The sequence below is a fragment of the Folsomia candida genome, unplaced genomic scaffold (assembly GCF_002217175.1).
Source record: "Folsomia candida strain VU population unplaced genomic scaffold, ASM221717v1 Fcan01_Sc035, whole genome shotgun sequence".
In the NCBI taxonomy this organism is placed as follows: domain Eukaryota; kingdom Metazoa; phylum Arthropoda; class Collembola; order Entomobryomorpha; family Isotomidae; genus Folsomia; species Folsomia candida.
In genome coordinates, this window is record NW_019091227.1 from 200,200 (window position 1) to 221,259 (window position 21,060).

General features: G+C 36.3%; 1 protein-coding gene across 1 annotated transcript in view; it reads left to right on the plus strand.

Moving 5' to 3' along the window:
- Positions 1-1,043: 1,043 nt before the first annotated feature.
- The window catches only part of LOC118439407 (neuroligin-1-like), a 108,557-nt gene continuing 88,540 nt past the window's right edge, over positions 1,044-21,060 (plus strand). The window contains exon 1 of the mRNA XM_035860699.1: positions 1,044-1,769. The gene's annotated coding sequence lies outside the window, so the exon portion shown is untranslated. The remainder of the gene's footprint in view (positions 1,770-21,060) is intronic.

The following is a 21,060-nucleotide window of genomic DNA, read 5'->3' on the forward strand; positions in this document are numbered from 1 at the left end:
GACCTTGTTTCGGCGTCGAAAGGTTGGTAGGTCAAAGGTCACCGATCCCCACAAATGGGGTATCATTGGAAAGGTCTCGGTGAGAGGATTCCGAATATATGTACTTTTTTGGGTGTATGACCACTCCCTCATGTTCCAGAAGCAGAAGAATGAAAATCTCAAATTCTCCACAATTTAACACAGCAAGTAGATTGCGAGCTAACATGCAGTAGATGGGCACAAACTCAGAAATATTCTTCGGTCTCTGGAAATTTAGGGAGTGGTCATACACCCAATAAAGTATATATATTCGGAATCCTCTCATCGAGACCTTTCCAACGATACCTCACTTGATAATAAATTCCATTTACAGTTTCGAAAAATTAATTTTAAAATAAAATGAAGATTGTATGAGTTGAACGCCAAGTGACATGTGAAAATGTTTAATATTATTAGAATCTAAACCTCGCTCTTACCCCTCCTTAACGAATGGCGTTAAACGTAGCAATTAATTTTTTTGGAAAATTTTCACCTAGAAAATCCAGTAAAGGTGTGTGAAATGGGGTTACAAATGTATGCCAAAATATCAATGAAGTCTTTGTTTTTTTAATTGCATGAAACGTGCCCAGTGTACGCGGTTATTAGCATCATTGCGAATATTGAATCTAGATATTTGCAATAACTTTGCCAATACGAATAATTCTGGGAGCAAAATGTTGCTAGGTAGCTTACATGACACTCCAAAGTTTTGATAGAGTTTGTGCCACAAAGTTTGTGACCAACAAATTTTGAAGTGAATAAGCATTATCATTTCGTACCAAATTACTACCGTAGCCAACTTCATGCTTTTACCAATTCCGAAATTTCTTGCAAAATGTAACTATTCGGTAATAGATAATCACAACATTATTTAGAGTGTAATTCTGTATCCACGAAATAATCCTGTGCAAACTGAACCACGGAGCACTCGACTTTCTCCTCTCTCCCCGTTTTCCGTCTCAAGTTGAGACGACCGCAGTCCAAAAAACTCCTCAGTTCTCGTCAGACCTCGAAAGGGACAGAATCTCGCTGCTCCGAACTCGGTGCAAATTTTGTCTCTTCAAGTTTTCTGAGGCATAATTTCTTCACAAATGTTCAAATACATTTGGCGTAAACTAAGGCATTTCGGGAAATTTGACGTTGTGAGAGTGTAGTGAAAGTAAATTTTTCCGTTGTTATTGATTGGCATTTATTTTCAGTGGAAGAATAATTGAAGTATTTAGAATCCATTTTTTGTGGGCTCGGTGAAAGTTCAAATTTTCAGCAGTTTGTAAATTTTATGTAATATTTGTGCAGTTTGTGCAATTATTTCTGCATTATACCCAAATACTCATACTCATTTGGGTTTGTCAGAAAACAAGACATTAAATGAGACCAACGACTCCAGTATTTTAACAATTTGAGGGAAAATTGTGAAACTAAAATACTTTGAAAAATTGCAATTCAAGAGAAAAAAACAAAACACCACCGGTGAATCTGAATTCAACAAAAAAGAATACAAAAATTACTCTTGAAGTAAAAAAAATCGCGAATTTTCTGTCTTCAATTTTGAAAAATTAATTCCTAAAATCTGTGTTCCTTATTATTAAAAAGAATTTACTTCTCCGCGACGATTTCAATCTTTCTTAGATCTAATAATTTGTGAAATATTTTTAGTGTCGTTTCGTGTTAGTGAGTGTTTTAGCGCTTTCGTGAGTTCCACCCCGCCCCAGAGAGAAAACAATCGCGATCCTGATTTCACCAAGAAACAGGTGATGATTTTCTTATTTTACGCGTTCTTCTCACCTCCTGGGGCATTTCCGCTTATCGAAAATGTCCGGATTCGAAAATAAAATAAATACAATCTCGTGTAAAATCAGATTGGGATTTTTTTCTGCAGAAAAATATCAGATTTTCGGATACCGAGTAAATTAAACTATTTGATCATTTCCTCGGTTTCCCAATAGTCATAAAGATAATGGCTTTCTCTCTCTTCTCCAAGTTTTTCCTGTTCAAAAACTACATTTGGAAACGATCTAGAGAAATATTTTGTCTAAAAAAGATGAAAAATACCCGGGATTATTTCCCCGAGAGAAGTTTTCCCTCATTTTTTCTACGCCCTTATCTTATTCGTCCCCATACAAAAAAAGAAAGGAAGAGTTCAACTGTCCTCGAAGGACGGGATTTGGATTTGGTGGGCTCCGAGTTAAAAAAATTATATGACTTTTGTAGGAGGAAGCGGGCATAAAGTGGACAAAGTCGACACAATTTACGAGTAATTAGGTCGAGAGGGAAGACGTTATCTTAGCAAGAGGACGAGGAAGAAGGTCCAGTCTCGAGTAGGTTTTTTTGTGAAGAAATGAAGGATCAAACATGGATTAGTGTGGAGAGAAAGCAGGAATATTCTTGAGAAGAGAAAGTGAGAAAAGGGTGGAAAATTGTGGCGTTAATGATTTTAGGGAGGAAGGGAAATGAGAGAAAATTCGAGTGAAAGTGAAAAGGCGGAGGGGAGAAATATTGATTAAAATGGTACAAAATACTCTTAAAATTTTGACCTAACAGTGCAAAAAATTTTATCAAGGTCTAACAAGTACTCGCGAAATTAAGGCGGAACAATGGTTAACTGTGACGAGTTTATGGTCAAGCTCGATAGAAATTGGTACTAAATTTTATTGTCAATGAGACGAAATATCATTGCTCAAGGTATTTAATATACTCCCAAAAATTAAGCCTTCGTTGGTACTTTTGAAATCTGTCGTTAAAAAATCCATATAGTTCCTCCCAAAATTTTGGTGAAGTCACTCATCACCCGCCAAACAGACGCTACTTGACCCCTCCCACGCTGCCCATGCCTTCCTCTGTTTCCTCTCCTCGTGGATATTTTATTTTATTTTATTTAATAGGACAATTCTCAACTCGACAATTGCCTCTGGCTCGCTCTTGATCTCTCACCAACTTTCCCTCTCGTCCTTGTTTTCGCCAATTGCTGCACTTTCACCACTGCTTCTTCTTCTGCTTAATACGAACGAATGGGAGAAAGTGGAAGCAATAAAATATGAGCGGATTACATGGCCTCGTCCCCTGTAAAATAGATGAGTGGGTCGGGCCACGATTGGGCCCAGATTATTGTGCCAAATTGGCTACGAGTGAATAAACTGGGAGTAAAGTTGGACTAGTAAACTGCTAATTTATTACGTTACGAAAGATTACACCGCTATTAATATCCAATCCGATCCGAATTACTGTTTGTTACCGAAATTCCGAGTCAACGGATTATGTACAAATGTTTTATTTCGTTATTAATCCGGGTGAAAGTTTGCGGATGAAATGGTGACGAGGTTGGTTTTGCCTTTGGTGAGAGGAGGACGCCGGGAGGACGAGGGAGATATCAACGTGTCATCGCAGGGACGCTGAGCGAGTGAGTTGGAACAATGGGATTTGTTGATTTGGAAGGAATCGATAAATCAATTGTTGGGGTTGTCTTGTTTATGCAAATGAGGTTGGAAGAAGGGAAATGTATGTAAATGAGGAGGGTAGAGTAAGGAAGTACAGAAGTGTGGGAGAAGTTGGATAAATGGACATCGTGGAGAAATTAATGTACTAAATGGTGGATAAAGTGGCAGAAAAGAGAAACAAATACAAAACTTGAAACTGAATTGGAGGCAGGAAAATAAAATTGTCACAAAAGTTTGATTGATCGAAAAAGTTCATGAAAATGTTGCTGAAAGTGGAGGAGAAATGAAACTTAAAACCTGATTTTTCAGAAAACAGGAGGAAATTTCCCCAAGAGCCAGGTGCCGCAAAAACAAAATTTGTAGCATTATAATTGAAAATTTTGTGAGCCCGGCGAAGCCGGGTGAAACAAAATTGTAATTTTGTGATATCTTCCGGAACCGGAAGACATCACAATGAATAGTTGGTAGTTGTTGAGCCAGGAGTTGGGGAAACACGATATTTATTAACGAACTGACGCCACGTTCCACTAGATTTAGATTCTTTTAAAATTGATAAAGTTCTCTCGGGTAAGTTTAATCCTGACATCGACTCCCGGATAATACTGCTGCCATTAATTGCAAATTCTGGTTGACTTGATGATAATCTCTAGAAATAGGATTAAAGAGCAATTTTTTACTTGGACCGAGATAAATAATCTCTGATTTAATTAAATTTATGTATAAACATCGGATACCAAGGTTGGGTGGACCAATTTGGAACTACCAATATACCTTCCACCTGATCTTCAATTATTTTATTTATTACTCTTCCAGGTAAATTAAAAGGAGGAAAAGCGTAAAACTTAATAATAATAATAATAATAATTGATTTATTGCATCATAGCCAACAGCCTTTGCACATCATAAATGGTTACATAATATTGATAATCGTAAAATTGTAAAAATAATTAAAATTAATTATTAGTCGGAACATAGGTCAAAATATTTTGTGACTTTATGCCAAAAAAGAAATAAGTTATTCAGAACTTTATCAGTACATGTCGCAGAAAAAAGAGCAATATAAAGTTGCATATTGGTAAATTCAATTGGATTAAGATTAGGAATTAATGGGTAGATTAATGATTGTCGTTCAGATTTTAAACAAGTACAGGTAAACATAAGGTGCTCAACAGAACAAATATCACTGCATAATGGGCAATTTGAATTTAGAGGGATATAGGATTGTCCAATTTTAATGCTAAACTTATTAAGTCGTAATTGAGTCATCAAACTGCATTTCTGCATGGAGTGATTCATGTTGAAGTAACCTTCTGTGTCGGTTTTTGGTTTGATTAATTGGTAGTGCGGTATGAAGTGGGAATTTTGCATCCTGTGAACGTCTTGATTTTTAAGGTGCAGCTCGTAGTTTGTGAGAAGGGATTTCCTCATCGTGATAAGGGATGTCAATGTTGAGGGAGGGTTTCCACATTTTGCGAGTTTGAGAAGGTTAAGAAAATCTTCTCCCCAGCAGTGTTTTCGTTGCATAGGGGTCGAGTTGAGCCGAGACCATTTCATTTGTGTAATCAAGCATTGCTTTGCTGGAGAGTCGTCTTTTTTCTTGTATACCCTTACCCAGAAGCCCAATGTGTCTGCAAGGTGCTGTATTCGGGTATCCCGTGCGCCGGTTTCCAGTCTCACGAAGTAATCAGGTGCTGATGGGGGGAGTCTGAGTAACCTTTTAAGAAAACGAATTTGTAATTTATCGATGTCGTCCACGAATTTCATTGCCCAGATTGGTGACCCATAAAGAAGAGTAGCCCGTGCGATGGAGTTAAATAGTTTAAATTGTGTAGATAAAGGTGGAACCCCAGATCTTCTTGTAATATGAAGAACTTTCATCCTGCAGTTGCCTTTTCTTTGAATTCTTTATGAGCATGGTTGAAGGTGCCATTTCTATGCATTGTCACTCCTAGATGTGTGTAAGAATTTACAATCTCAATAGCATCATTGTTCCATTTCAAAGATGGGAGTCCGCCCGGTTTTTTCTTGGCGAAGATGAGCACTTTCGTTTTTGAAATGTTGCACAGTAAACCACGGTCTTTAAAGAACTTTGCAGCAACATTTATTTTTCCCTGAAGAGCATCAGCAGAATTAGCAACGATGACGACATCATCGGCAAACATAAGGATGTGAAAGTCAGTTGAACCAATTTTGACGGGAGAGATGCCGCTTCTTTGCAATCGTCTTGCAAGACCATCTATGAAATAATTGAAGAGGCATGATGATTGTGGTTCCCCTTGCAAAACTCCGACGGGAATTGTTGAAAAACGCAAAAGTGTCAACAACAAAACCCAACCCATTCAACACCAATGAGAACACAGCCCGCCTTTCGCACATCTACGCCAACAAAATCTCTTGACAATGAACATTACTGCGTGGAATATCGACGGACTAATCAATAAGGATCATGATTTTTTTGAATATATGACGAAGGAAGCCCCGGATATTTTTATTTTTCTCGAGACTTGGTGCACCGAAAAGGAAGCATGTGCTAAGCTCTCGAACTTTAACATTACGCACACCCTAGTGTGTCAAGACGCGGAAAACTCGAAGAGGGGAAGAAGTAAAGGAGGAATAGTTATTGGAATTCAGAATAAACTACAACATGCTGTAATTACTAAACGACGCGGCTGGATTGAAGTTACTGTAGAAAATGTAATACAAAATGAAGCACTCAGAATTATCGGATCTTATCTCGCACCTAATTTTGATGGAGAAACTGAATTCAACGACCTTATAGAGAAAATTTTACACACTACCGAGCATACGTTAATAATCGGCGACCTTAATGCGCGAATCGGTCTACTTCCCAATCTCATTGAAGGAGAATATTACCCCAGAAAATCACAAGATCTACACATGAACGACCGTGGGAAACAGTTAATGACGGCTGTAAGATCTGCAAACATGGTTGTTCTTAACGGATTCTGGAAGGGAGACTTGGACGGTGGCATTACTTTTCAAAACGTGAATGGCCGTAGCTTGATTGATCTCTGCATATCTTCCGACGCAACACTTGTCAATGTTAATCATTTCTGTGTCAAACAATCTATTGTGTCAACCCATCAACCAATTAATATCAACCTTTCTGCCCAAATCCAATCATCACCGCCATCTAACGAAGGGATACAAACCACCGTTATTAATAAAACAAAATGGAACCCAGAAAAGTTGGTGGAATTCAGGAAGACATTAAATGAAAAGTGCAGTGAGAACAGTGACATTTTTTTAAATGTAAAGAATAGCCTAGACCTTCTCGGAATGTCACAAATAATCCAACTTCCACAGACCTGCCGCAGAAAACCGAAGTGGTTTGACGATGAATGCAAACAAAGTAAATCCACAGCAAGCAAAATGCTACGAATTGCAAGGAAATCAAACAAACAGGATGATCAGGAACAATACAAATCACTGCGCGCTGAATACACCAATCTGAAACGGGAAAAAAAGAGGGCAGTGAAGCAAGACCAGATTAAAAATTTGCTAGATCACAAAAACTCTTCAACGTTCTGGGCAGCTGTTCGAGAATTCAAACAAAATTCTACATCTATTTATCCAATTGAAGCAGCAAATTGGCATTCTTTCTACTCTAAGCTATTCCAAAGCAACAGTTGCCGCACCGAAATTATACCAAAGGAAGTTGAAGAACTTGATCACGAAATATCTACATTTGAGGTCTCCCTTATCGTTAAAAAATTAAAACTTAAAAAAGCTGCAGGAAAAGACGGCATCCCATACGAAGTTTGGAAAGCTTTAACCCCAATAGCGATAAGCCAACTTGCAGCAAAATTCAATGAAATATATACCACCGGAATTGTTCCTGACGAATGGACTCTTATCTTACTCCGACCGATTTTTAAAAAAGGTGACCCTAACTTACCCTCTAATTATCGCCCCATTGCTCTTGCCACAACGATTTTAAAAATCTTTACTACAATCCTCTCAAATCGTCTTCAGAGCTGGGCAGAAAAGTATGGACACTTCTCTCCATTCCAGGCAGGGTTCAGGAAGAAAATGGAAACTCTAGAGCAAATATTCTGCCTCCTAACCCTTATCCAATCCAAACTACGGAATCCTAGTGGAAAGTTATTTGTGATTTTCATCGATGCAAAAGTGGCATTTGATTCCTGCCTCCACGATAGAATGTGGAAAGTATTGAGCAAGAGAGGAATAAGTTCAAAGTACCTGAAAGTTCTGACATCACTCTATAGTAAAGCTAATGGACAAATCCTTACTCCAAACGGACTCACATCATCGTTTCAATTCCAAAAAGCGTAAAACTTTGACTCCCACTTAAATGTGAATGCATCCTCACCTAATGCAATTGGATCTGGTTTCCACGAAAAATAACGCTCACACTGTGTAGTTTGATATGTTGCAAATAGATCAACATTTGGGCTCCAAAATTTCATGCAAATTTTTTCAAAATAGGACTTTGTTAGCGAAAAATCTGAAAAATCAACTGTCATTCTCGAGAGCCGATCGGCATCAACATTATCTTTTGTGTTGATGTATGTAGCATGCAAAATAATATGTCGCTCCTCACACCAGGTCCAAATCTTTTTGGCAACATTATGCAACTCTTCAGACCTACACCCTCCGAAATTATTTACATATGCCATTGCTGTTGAACTGTCAACACGAAGGTGGATGTTCTCATTTAATGCATTTTTGGCAAATGAATTAATTCCATAAAATACTGCCATCAATTCAAGGACATTAATATGAAGAAGCTGGTCTTCAGGTGAGAAATTACCCCTGGCTTCTTGACCATTGCAAACTGCACCCCATCCAAGTGGAGATGAATCAGAATAGATTACTCTGGTCGGTTTAAATTGGGTTAATGAACGATATTCGGGTTTTATATTACCAATCCACCATTGAATGTCCATTTTAGCTGCAGGCGAGAGAATAATTTGACCACTGTATCTACCCCCACTAGCAACTAAAGCCTTTGACTTCTCGATCTCCAATTGGCTTGTGTACAACATTCCGTACCTCGTCGCAGGTGACGCTGCAACTAAACTTCCTACCAATTCTGCAACCCTTTGGATTGAAGTAATGCTAATTTCGGAAACTGATCTACACTTCGTTATTATTTTGTCGCATTTGTCCTGAGGAAGTACCATGCGCATTGCTTCTGAATCAATAATAAATCCTAGAAATCGGACCTGTTTTAATGGCCTTAATTGTGATTTCTCCTCATTTACAACTAAGCCAAGTCTAAGAAACAAATTTAATGCCAGTTTTAAAAACTGTTTACATTCAGATTCTGTCTTCCCGATTATTAAAGTACTATCTAAATATGACACTAGAAAAACACCACGAGATCGAAGATAGGAAATTATTGGCTTATTTAACTTTGTATATAGCCAGGGAGCCAGGCATAAACCAAATGGAATGCATGTGTATTTATACAGGATTCCTTTCCATCTAAATTTCAAATATTTTTGGAAACTTTCATGAACTGGAATGGCATGATATGCATACCTCAAATCGATAACTGCCATAAAACAATCTTTGGAAATCAATGTCATTGCTGTTTTTACACTTTCCATTTTAAAGTGAGGATTAGAAATGTATGAATTAAATAATTTTAAATTAATGATGGGCCTTCTGCTTCCATCCGGCTTTGGTACTGTAAAGATTTTTGAAACAAACTGATCCTTCTCCTCTGAAGATATTACAATAGCCCCTGTCTCGCTTAACTTTTTAATACAATCATCAATTAACTCTGTATCCCTATCTGAAAAATTTGGCGTGGATGGTTCTATTACTTGGGACGGACAAGAAATCAATGGGATTTTAAAACCCCGAATAGCATCTATTAATAAATTTGTCGCTCGTAATTTCACTCCATTCCTTATAAAACTTACTTAGCCTACCAGCCTCACATACCTTGTCAATATTTAATACTTTTGGAATCGATTGTATTGATTGTTCTGGTTGAAAAAACGGTGTCCCTGAGGTCTGTGTGAAAATCTTTGCTGGTTCTGCCTCGCCTCTGCCTCGGAACTGTGATTGTTGCGGGCGACCCCAGTTTAAAGAAGGTCGAGACTGGTTTTGAGATTGATAAGTCGGCCTAGGTTGAGAGTAGGGATGATAACGTCCACCACGATTCATCGTACTTCGCATTAAAGTGGATGTCGCCTTCGTAGATTTTAGCGATTCAGCCAAATCAGTTCCAAATAGCCATTCGGAACTGGGAAACTAGAATTTAATTTGACTTTGGAATATTTCTTTCAATTTTATCTTCAATTCACTTTAAATTTTAGTCTACCTGCTGTGAGCAAATTCCTCCATATTCTGGATTCAAATGTCGTTTCATTTCAAAACGGCGACGACTTGAGATTGCTTGGAAGTGATCCCCCAAAATATTAGCCCCGTCCATTGCTTGTTTTACAACCGAGCTAAGAACTTCTTTAGGAATCGACTCCTTGGAATTTACAATTGTATTTGTAATCAGGGCCAGTGACGATAATCCAAGTGTAAGAGATTGTTGGATTTGTTGCTGCTTAATATCCAGGATCTTTGCCTGAGAAGGAAGAAGCCGCCAGATTTCTGAATTCACTTTCGGGACAAGAAATTCTTTACAATTTTCGGGTACTTTGATTTTGGATGTTAAAGTCGCCCTAGATTCTTTTGTTAAAGGTCTTGCTGCAGTTTTGGCAAACCCCGAACTGACATTTGATAACAAACTTGATAACATCAGATAACTCGTCATTCAACTCTGGAATGATTAATGATTATTCTCATATCTTGCTCATTGCGAGAGAAATATTGGTAAGGAACAATAAATTTGTAATAGAAATCTACCATCTTCGTTTCCAATTATTTTAATTGCCTCAGCATCAGTATCCTCGTCGTCCGATAACCCCAGGGACCAATCCCTTTGCTCAGAACCCTCAGCCATTTCGTTTTAAATAAAACGAGCATTCATATTAATTGATTTATTAGAGTTTAATTAAAGTGGGCCTATCAAGGTCACCACAGCCATTTTCCTCGTCGAGGATCTCTTGGCTTTATATTCTTATCACAAATTTAATGAGAGGGTGAAAATTTTTTGCTAATTTAAATATTCTAATTAAAACCTGTCACAAACTTGTGCTCCTCCAACCCAGTCCCCAGAAAAAACTTGAAATTACTATACCTTGATTGTTGAGCACCAAAGAAGACAAAAACACTTATCACATTTAAAATTTTAACTATTTTCCAAACGATTTTTGGGCAGAATAGTATTGTACGTGTGAATCCCCGTGTGCCTAAATTAACTATGAGGCGTATATTGGTGGTGGTGGTACATGCACGGCATCAGTTTTTATTCTGCGGCAGCTTTAAAAAGGCATAAATATCGTGTTTCCCCAACTCCTGGCTCAACAACTACCAACTATTCATTGTGATGTCGAAGGTGTAGGAAGATGTGATAAAATTACTAAATTCAACCAAAACGTACAAGTATTTTCCTTACGCCTTTAGCCCACTGTCTTCCCACCTTGTTTTCTTTCTAAATTTAAGTGTAAATAATTCCTTCTTCGAATTTTACCCCCCGCTAAAAATACTCTTGTTTTTGCATCTCTCAATTACGGGGAAAATTACTGTACACCCCGAAACGCAGTGACGCATGAAATTGCAACCTTACAAATAGATCAAGCACTTTCTTATTTTATTTTTGCTTTCTCTCCCAAAAAACAACAAAGAAAGAAAGAAACATCTTGTTTTGCTCTCCATTTTCCATTTTTTTTACAAACAAATGGAGGAAATCGATAGCTTACTTTCTGTTTGTTTTCACTCTCGGAAAAAACCATGTGTCCGTCAAGGCTGGAAAAAATAATATTATTATTTAAACCACTCGGAAATAAGAAGTTATACAACAAACGATCTCGTATTCGTTTTTAGAAATGTAAAAATAAGAAACTATGTACTCTAAGAAATCTGTTACCTGATGGCTAAGCTTTGCGGTAATAGATTCCGTATTATTTTTTTATCAGAAACTTGAACACAGGCATTCGAAGAATCAAAGCTGTTACAATAGCGTCTATACCTGTCTAGGTTGATTTATGGCATTAGAGATACCCTAGTTTTATGATCCTAGCCTTTAGGTATAAATACGCCTCCAAAATCTGTGTGAGAGGCAGATGAGATTTGTACTTACTAGCACACGGTTTCTACCTCTGGAACTTGAGCTAGGTAAATGTTTTAATAAATGCAACTACATAAAATATAAAATGAATGCGTTGCTTTCTTCATTTATCATCATCTAATGCGTAACATTTGGTGCGGAAACTAAAATCTTTCAAAATCTCTTTTTACATAATTCTCTACACATTTAGAAAAATTTTCAAAAAATTATTTTGCGTATTTCTTTTCCTTTCACGATGTTCTCTTGCTTATCTCCTAAAAAGAAGGATAAAACTAAAATTAAGGAAATTGACTTAACACAAGGCAAAGCTACTCTCCAGGCAAAACCAGGATTGTAAATTCGAAATCGATCTGAATTCATCTGGTGAATCTCAATCGACACAGAAAAATTCAAAAAATTCGTAAAAGTAAAATAAAATCCCGAATTTTAGCATTTATTATTTGTCTCATTTTTTCACAATGTTTTCCTGTTTCAAAAAAGAAGGCTCAAAGCCAACATCTGAAACTCCTAAAGTAGAGCCCCATCATAAAAATATCACTATGCCTAGGACTACGTGGTATGTGGACTTGCCTACCACACAAAATACTCAGAAATCTTCAGTAGAACCAAAGCAACCCAAAAAGTAGGGCACAGTTGACCTTTTCTATTTTTATTACTGATTGTAAAAACACTCCAGTGACAATGACAACAACAAAACCTGTTAAGTTAGGGGTTATTCCCTCTACCTTTTCTGGTCGTGCAGACCAAGACCCATATAAGTATTTACAGCGCTTTGAGTTGGCTGCACAGGCCAATTCTTGGGACGAGACGATAAAAACGGCTCAACTTCAAAACTATTTAGCTGACACAGCGCTTTTATGGCTCCACAAATATTTGAAAGAGCAAAATGCTCAGGCAACAGCCGCTGCGAGTGGTACCCTTACGATTGCTAAGATCAAGTGGAAAGATATCACAGAGGCTTTACAAAAGGCTTTCCGGACAGTGGCCTCGAAGGAGGTCGCTGAGGATAAAATGCTAGCTAGGAAACAGCGTTCGGGCGAAAGCCCAGAAGATTATGTCTATGCCAAGATAGACTTAATCTCAGATTATGAATCTGACATGGATGAAACCACCCAGGTTCGTCACATTGTCAGAGGCTTAAAACCTTTGTACTTTGAGAAAATTTATCCACAAAATTTAAAAACGGTCGAAGAGGTACTCAACCAGATTCGTAGAATTTCTGACACACAATTTCTCATTACAAAATACGAAGAGGTAAATTCTGTGGAACCAGCCACAAAAGCTGTGGCAGATTTATCTAAGATTCTAGAGCTACAAAACAAGCAGCATGCACAACAAATGGATAAAATGATGGAAGTTTTTACGACCCAATTCAAATTTCAGAACAATAAAACCCAAAATTTTTCTCAACAAAATAACCTGGTACAATGTGCCAACTGTGGTAAAAGGAATCACAATGCAAACCAATGTAGAGGTCAGAAAGCTCCCAGAATCCAATGCATGCACTGTGGTAAATTCGGCCATATAGCAGGGGTTTGTAGGTCACAACAATCTTCTTCTATTACTTGTGGCACATGCAACAAGGTAGGCCATATACTTAATATGTGCCTATCGCAGGTTACCTGCAACCAGTGTCAACGAAGGGGCAATTTATCACGCAACTGTCGGTCGGGAAACCAGCAGGGGCGGAGTTCAACCAACCCAACACCGAACAATCGAACTCCGCCAACCCGAGGCAGTACAGTGAATGCTGTGGAAATGACAACCCCCGACTTGAATATGGCCTAGCCATGAATTCTTCCAATCTCACTAGAACATGTGGCATGGTCAACAACCTTCCGGCTCAAATTCTTTATGACTCCTGCTCCAGTGCGACAATTGTAAATTCTAAATTTGTTACTGATATACAGGCTTTGTCCTATACTGTAAATGTTACTGGAATTTCTAATAACCCAATGAAAACTATAGGATATGCCAATCTTAAAATAAAACTGGATGGGCAAAGTTCAGCGATTGATTTCAAGGCTTACGTTATAGAAAATTTTAAATATGATTTGCTGCTTGGTTTAGATTTTCATAAGCTACATAAAGTACATTTAAATTTTGCGAAAGAGGAGATTACTGTAGATCAGAAAACTTAGCCGATGGATCCTATACAAGTAACAGATTTAAAGACTCAAGCAATCGAAACTAATGTAAAGGAATCAAAGAAAATAATTCCGGTAATTTGTAGCCGAGACCAGTCTATCACAAATAGTACTTGCAAAAGAATTGAAGTTGAATACCAAGGGGAAATCAATCCAATAAATATGATATACATGCACACAAATTTAGCAGAATTATCTCTTTATATGCCAACAATCTTACTCAGGAAAGAATTTTCAGCCAATTTATACTTGCCCATTACGAATATAACAGACAAAAAGATACTTCTCAAAAAAGGAACTAAAATAGCAGAAATACATGTTTTAGCAGATATCCCCATTGAGGAAACTAGTTTTACAACAGATCATGACATTACAAAAAATAAACAGGAATCCAATTTACCCCAGCCTACACACACAGACAAAAGCCATTTAGAAAAACTTTTAAGCAGAATACACCCAGAAGCACCTTCAGAGGAAAAAGAGGAAATAGCTAAGGTATTAACTGAGTATCAAGACGTTTTCTCCAAACCTGGAGAGATCGGTTTAGTAAATTGCTACAAACACAAAATTCAATTAATTGAAGGGGCAAAACCTGTTAAAAAAGCTCCATATAGAAAGCCTGCACATTTTGAAAAATTCGAGAGAGAGACGGTACAAGATTTGTTAAATAAGGGAATAATAAGACCGTCACATTCACCTTGGGCTAGTGGAGTTGTAATTGTTACAGAAGGTCATAAAAATTCAGAAGGTCAAAAATCGCCAAGATTAGCGGTGGATTACAGAAATTTGAATTCGCAAATTCAGCAAGATTCTTTTCCATTATTAAACATTCAAACCGTATTAGATTGGATAGGAAGTCGTGCAAATTTTATTTCAGTGATGGATTGTTCTAAGGGATTCTGGTCTATCCCACTTGAGGAGGAATCTATCCCACTCACGAGTTTTATTTGCAGTTCTGGATTATTTGAATTTTTGAGATTACCATTTGGAATTAGCACGGGAAGTCAAGCAATGCAGAGAGTAATCTCAATTATATTATGTGGCTTAATGTGGGAAAGTGTTCTTGCTTTTATAGATGATATTATTCTTGCGGATAAAACCATACAAAATCATGTCCGCCATTTGAGAGCCACTTTAGCACGCTTCCGAGAACAAGGTATCAAGCTAAATGTGGAAAAAAGCTATTTTTTAAAACCTAATATTAAAAAATTTTAGGTCATATAATTTCAAAAGAGGGAATAAGTGCTGATATGTCCAAAGTTTCAGCAATTTTGAAAATTCCACCACCACAAAAATCAAATCAACTTAAAGAATTGCAACATTTCTTAGGATGTGCAAATTATTTTAGGAGATATATTGCAAATTATTCAACCATCTCTGAGCCTTTAACAAAATTGACTCGTAAAAATATTCCTTATATTTGGGGAACTGAACAAGAGCAAGCCTTTCAAGCTCTAAAATTCCACCTTACTAACCCTCCTTTACTTGCATTTTATGACCCAGACAGGCCAATACACATTCAGTGTGACGCCTCTGGAGTGGGAATAGGAAGCTGTTTAATGCAACTAAGTGAGAAAGGTCACGAACAACCTGTTGCTTATGCCAGTAAAACCTTGAATGAATACTAAAGAAGGTATAACAATACTGAGCGAGACTTTTACGCCATATATCACGCTTTGCGAGTATTTCACCCATATATTTACGGAAAGAAATTCAAAATATTCACCGACCACCAAACAATCACCCAAATAAAGTTTGCCTCGCAGACGGAAAAGACATCGAACCGTCTTACCACATGGGCATTACTACTCCAAGAGCATAACTGTACCTTAATGTACAGAAAAGGGTCTGAGCAGAAAATAGCCGATGGGCTTAGTAGATTGCCCATCGAGGACCCAGAAAAATTAGAAATTCCAACCCTTTGTTTAGAAAGTTCGCACCTTTTGGAGCTTCAGCAACTAGACAAAGAATGTCAAGCGATTCTTTCTAGCCTTCCAACTGGTTCAACAAAGTTCAAAATAAAAGACGGTATTTTGTATAATATTTCACTTGGATATGCCAGACTAGTTGTGCCTAAAATCTTGAGACAAGAAATTTTAAATGACTTTCACTCCATCCCAATGTCTGCACACTTGGGACTGACTCGTTGTTATCAAAAATTATAACTCAGATTTTACTGGGAAACTATGAAATCTGATTTATATGATTTTATTCAAGCATGCGCTTCTTGCACAAGCATTAGGCGAAATTATGACAAATTTCCTGGATTATTGCATCCTATTCCAGTACCTGAATTCCCTATGCAATTTATTTCCACTGATATTTTGGGTCCATTCAGACTTACGAAAGTAAAAAATGTATATATTATCAATGCAATTTGTTTATTCAGCAAATGGGCTGAATTTAGAGCCATTCCTGATCAATCTTCACAAACAGTAGTAAAATTTTTGCATGAAGCTATCTTTTGTAGACATTCCGCACCGCAATTTCTCTTATCTGATAATGGTAAGTCTTATGTGTCAAATTTATTAAAAACCCACACAGAATTATATGGTGTAAAGCATAAATATATAACACCGTATCATTCTCGGGGAAACGGATTGAGTGAGCGTTTAAATTCAACAATTGGTAGAATGATTGCACATTTTGTGAATCAGCAGCACTCTGACTGGGATAAGAAATTACCTGATTTGCAATTTGCATATAACACCTCGGTTCAAGAATCTACAAAACAAACTCCATTCAAAATCATTTATGGTAGAAATCCAAATTATCTTTTTGATTTTAAAGAAAATATCAATGATTCATCGTCAAAAATTGAATTACAAGAACTACGCAAACAAGTCAAAGCAGTTTTAAAATTAGAGCAACAAAGATATAAGGAACGTGAGGACGCATGGAGAAAGCCTGTTTATTACGAGACTGGTCAAGTTGTTAAATTAAAGTATCCCAAGAAAACAAAGATTATTGGCCAATCATTGAAATTTATTCCTCATTATTTAGGAGAATATAAAGTAATTAAGAAAATAAATGATTTATCATATGAAGCTAAATGTTTAAAAACTGACAGAATAATTAAAACTTCGGTGGAAAGAATGAGATTGGTTAGAAAATTTTTAATAGAAGATGATGATGAGGTGGAAAACTTTCAATCCGTCTCATTATTAAGAGAAGAATTATTAAATCCATGAAGAATAGTAAAAACCGTAAGCGAGTTGAAATTGGAATCATTTTACGATCAGCATGAACACTTTGTTCAATATGTTCCATTTAAAGTTCAATTTAACCCCGACGTAAATAATTTAACATACCAAGATACTTCACTGCTGGATTTGACTGATTTGGGAATTTTGCCTAGTGTAAAAGATCAATTTAAAGACCAGGATAAAATTTACAAATTAATTAAACATCAAAATACTAAACTTCCTGTTTTTCGAATGATTAAAACAAGAGAACAAATTAAAGCATTTTCAAGTATCATGAAAACACATAAGCTCATCATCTGGGGAACTGATGATGACATTGTACAGTTTTTATGTAAATATGTAATATACAAGCATTTGAGTTTACATTTATATCCATCAATCACTTGCTTTTTAGTACACTTATCCCAGTATATTAAAATCAATAAATCCAAATTAGATAACATTTTTAAAGAGATTCTGGAGGAGATACCGGAGGATAATGTTATTATGCAGGATGATGATGATGATGAGGAAAATGATGACATTTCTAATTTCTCTCCCAGCCCAAGAAAAAGCAAGCGTATTAAATATAGGCCCATTTGGCATTCTGATTATCACTTTTATAGTTCACCTCTTTAAAATGGCCATCTTTTTCAACTTCCTGGTACCCTCTTTCCTTTTCCAATATACCTTTATGCAAACTCTTCTTATTCAACCGACCCAAGGAGAAGTACCTATTCAAGACTATTTTATCAACATGAACAAGAAGGACATCCCCATCATCCTATGCCGAGGATACAGTGAAGGAGTATTGTGGAGACTTCCACCGAAAATAGAATGTCCATTGGTGAACATAACAAAACCCTCAAAAGTGCTTAAAATGACCATCTGGTGGCAGGATATAACAAAGCAATCTATATCCGCCTACGAATGTTTTAAGGAGACAGTTTATGAGAGGAAAAGTTACTTCTTTTTTGGTACATATAGTAGTGAGAAAAATACTAAACGTGAAACTGTGAGTGTGCACGATTGTCATAATATCGTGTATAAGGACATTGCTCCAAATGGACAAAAATTAAAAATGATTGCCGATGGTCTATTCTGGACTGGAAATACTTACCCTTCGCTTGAATATACATGGCCTAGGACACAAGAAGTGCTAACCGTGAACTATTTTTTCATTAATATGAAAATCTCCATAAATAACGAGGACGATACAATTATTACAATGACTAAAGTGTTGGATACGTGCAAAGCTCAACATGGACATTGCCCTACACAAGATGGTATATTAATCTGGAAATCGGAGGATGTGGACCACTGCAGACTGGCTGAAGGTGAAACCACAGATTGTTTATACACAGCCAATCGCATTTCATGCCCCGCTCTCAACCTCGCAATTTCCGATCCTAAAACAATTTCAATGTGCAAACGAACTATCGGCTATTCCAAGCAAGGATTAATGTTCACCCCCATAAACAATTCAGAAGTAGACTTTATCAGCCTGTCTACGCACAAGTTTCGTGAAGTGGTACAAGGAAAAGTGAAAGTGAAAAGAGATATTATGAAACCACTTCTCTTTCCCAAAGTTAAGCTTGATGCGCAAGTGAATGGAGAATTGCAATTTTTATACGATGCGCTACGTGATGATGTTTCGTATGCTTTGCAAATTATTCATCGGGACACCTGTAAAAGCCAGCAATTAGAACTCGAATTGGTCAGAGCTTTGGCAGAATTTGGACAAAGTTCAATTACGGTTCGTGCCTTAACTCGTGATGGAAGATGCAGATCTACTCTACGTGGTGATGTTTTAAGTGTGTTTAAGTGCACTGAGATTTGGGAGTACATGTTGCGGCAGACAAATTGCACGCTCGAGTACCCCGTCTCATACATGTACCAACATCAAAAACACGAAGGATGGATTCAAGGACTGAGTCATGAGATCGTTCAGTCTCCGACAATGACATCATGCCCTGCTCCAGTATGGGTCTTTGACATGGGAAATAAGGTTATACAACTTTCCAATCACTCGTTGCCTGCATCAACTATTCCTTATTTGCCTTCCCCAAGAGAAACAGCAGAATATCCAACGATTCGTGATTTATCATTTGACCAGACTGGCATATATTCCTTAAAGCAAATATCAGGAGAAACCACTATTTTAGATCTAATGCAACAACTGCAAGAGAGAACTCGCATTAGTGATCTAATTAAAACTAAGGAGGAAGGAGCATCGTTCAACACGGAGCAAATACGACTCTCACGATTAATTCAAGATATCACTCTGGATCCTATTCGCAAATACGTCAACATCACTATTACCATCTGTATTACTTTGCTTATTGTCTACATTCTTTACACTTTACTAAAATTTCATCGTCTCCGTTTAGGAAACGAATTCCCATTTCTCAGAAATTTGCCTATTTTTGGCCATATTTTTACAAATCAAGAAATTCAAATTGAAAATTCGGCTACTGCACCTAATGATTTGCTTCTTTTTTCAAATGAAACTCAATCTGATTCTGACTCGCTGACGCAGGAATCTAGAATTCAAATGGAACCACTCATCTCAAATCAATCTTTGGAAGTAAATGCCATCCAATCTGAATATCCCAATGCTTCACTATATGCACTAAAAAGAGTGAAATACTAATAAATTGATTTCTTTCCAGATCCGGTTACGAACTATGCATTTCTATATGACTAGTATATAGTTATAAATATTATACTTCTTAGTTTTACGTATTAATTATTTCGATATTATTTAAATTATTTCTCTTAATATTATTAAGTTTAAGATGGGTAAAACACAAGCTAAAAATGAAAAACGTAGGTTAAAGAGACTTAGAAATAGAAATGATAAATTAGCAAATAAGTTAGAAATTATACCTTCAAATTCTCCAAATTCACAAGAAGTTACAAATCCTATCACAATTCACACACCAGCAGTATCCTTTTCCAACATTATTTCATCCGAACAAAATACAAATTCAATCCCAATTCACGCATCACCACATCTTTCAAAATTATTACACCTCAACAAAATACACATTCAATCCCAATTCACACATCACCAGTATCTTCAAAAATTATTACACCTCAACAAAATACACATTCAACCCCAATTCACACATCAACAGTATCTTTCAAATTTATTACACCTCAACAAAACACAAATTCAATCTCAATTCGCACACCACTTGTTTCTTCTTCCAATATTAATTTACCCCAACAAAATTGTCCTTCCCCACAAGCAAATACTACACCGAATGAATTGGACGGACTAGAAAAACTACTGGACGAGAGATACAACCAGCAAACCCTTTGGCTCCTAAATCACCCCAATCCCGAGTTAATAATAGACACACATTCCACAACGTCAATCCTTCAAGCACCGACTAGCCCTTCTGAGAAACTGAATACTTTATATGATAATAAAATTCCATGTAAAATTTATTATGAGAAAAATGAACTAAAAATGCACAAAAATATTGAGAAAGAATCAAAACATATTATTAATCATAATGTAGAATTAGGTAAATTGATGTTTAGTATAAATAATTTAAAAATTGATTCTTCAACAAAAGTTAAAAAATTAAACACTAATCCATTTTATGGTTATTCATGCCCTACTAGTATTAAAATATCTAAAGCTAAAAATGTGAAAAAATCAAATAAAAAATTATTAAAAGTGACAAATAAAATTAAAGAAAATCAAGCTAAGCAAAAATTGTTAGATAAAGAAATAGTTCGTACAATTAAACTTACTGATAGCCACAATGATAAAATCAAACCTAATTTAAATGGTAAAATTGACAAAAAGGTTAAAATAAAAAAGAATAATTCATATATATCTAGATTTAAAAAGGAAAATTTATAGAATTAGAAAATCAAATGAATGAAATTTCAAATCATTTAAATTGTAAAAATGTTCAAAATTTAGATGAACTTCAACAAAAAATTGATCAGTGTCAAAATATTATTAATAATTTATTATTTCACTAAAAATTAAATTAAAAATTAAAATTAAATTAGAAGGGGTGAGATATGTTACAATAGCGTCTATACCTGTCTAGGTTGATTTATGGCATTAGAGA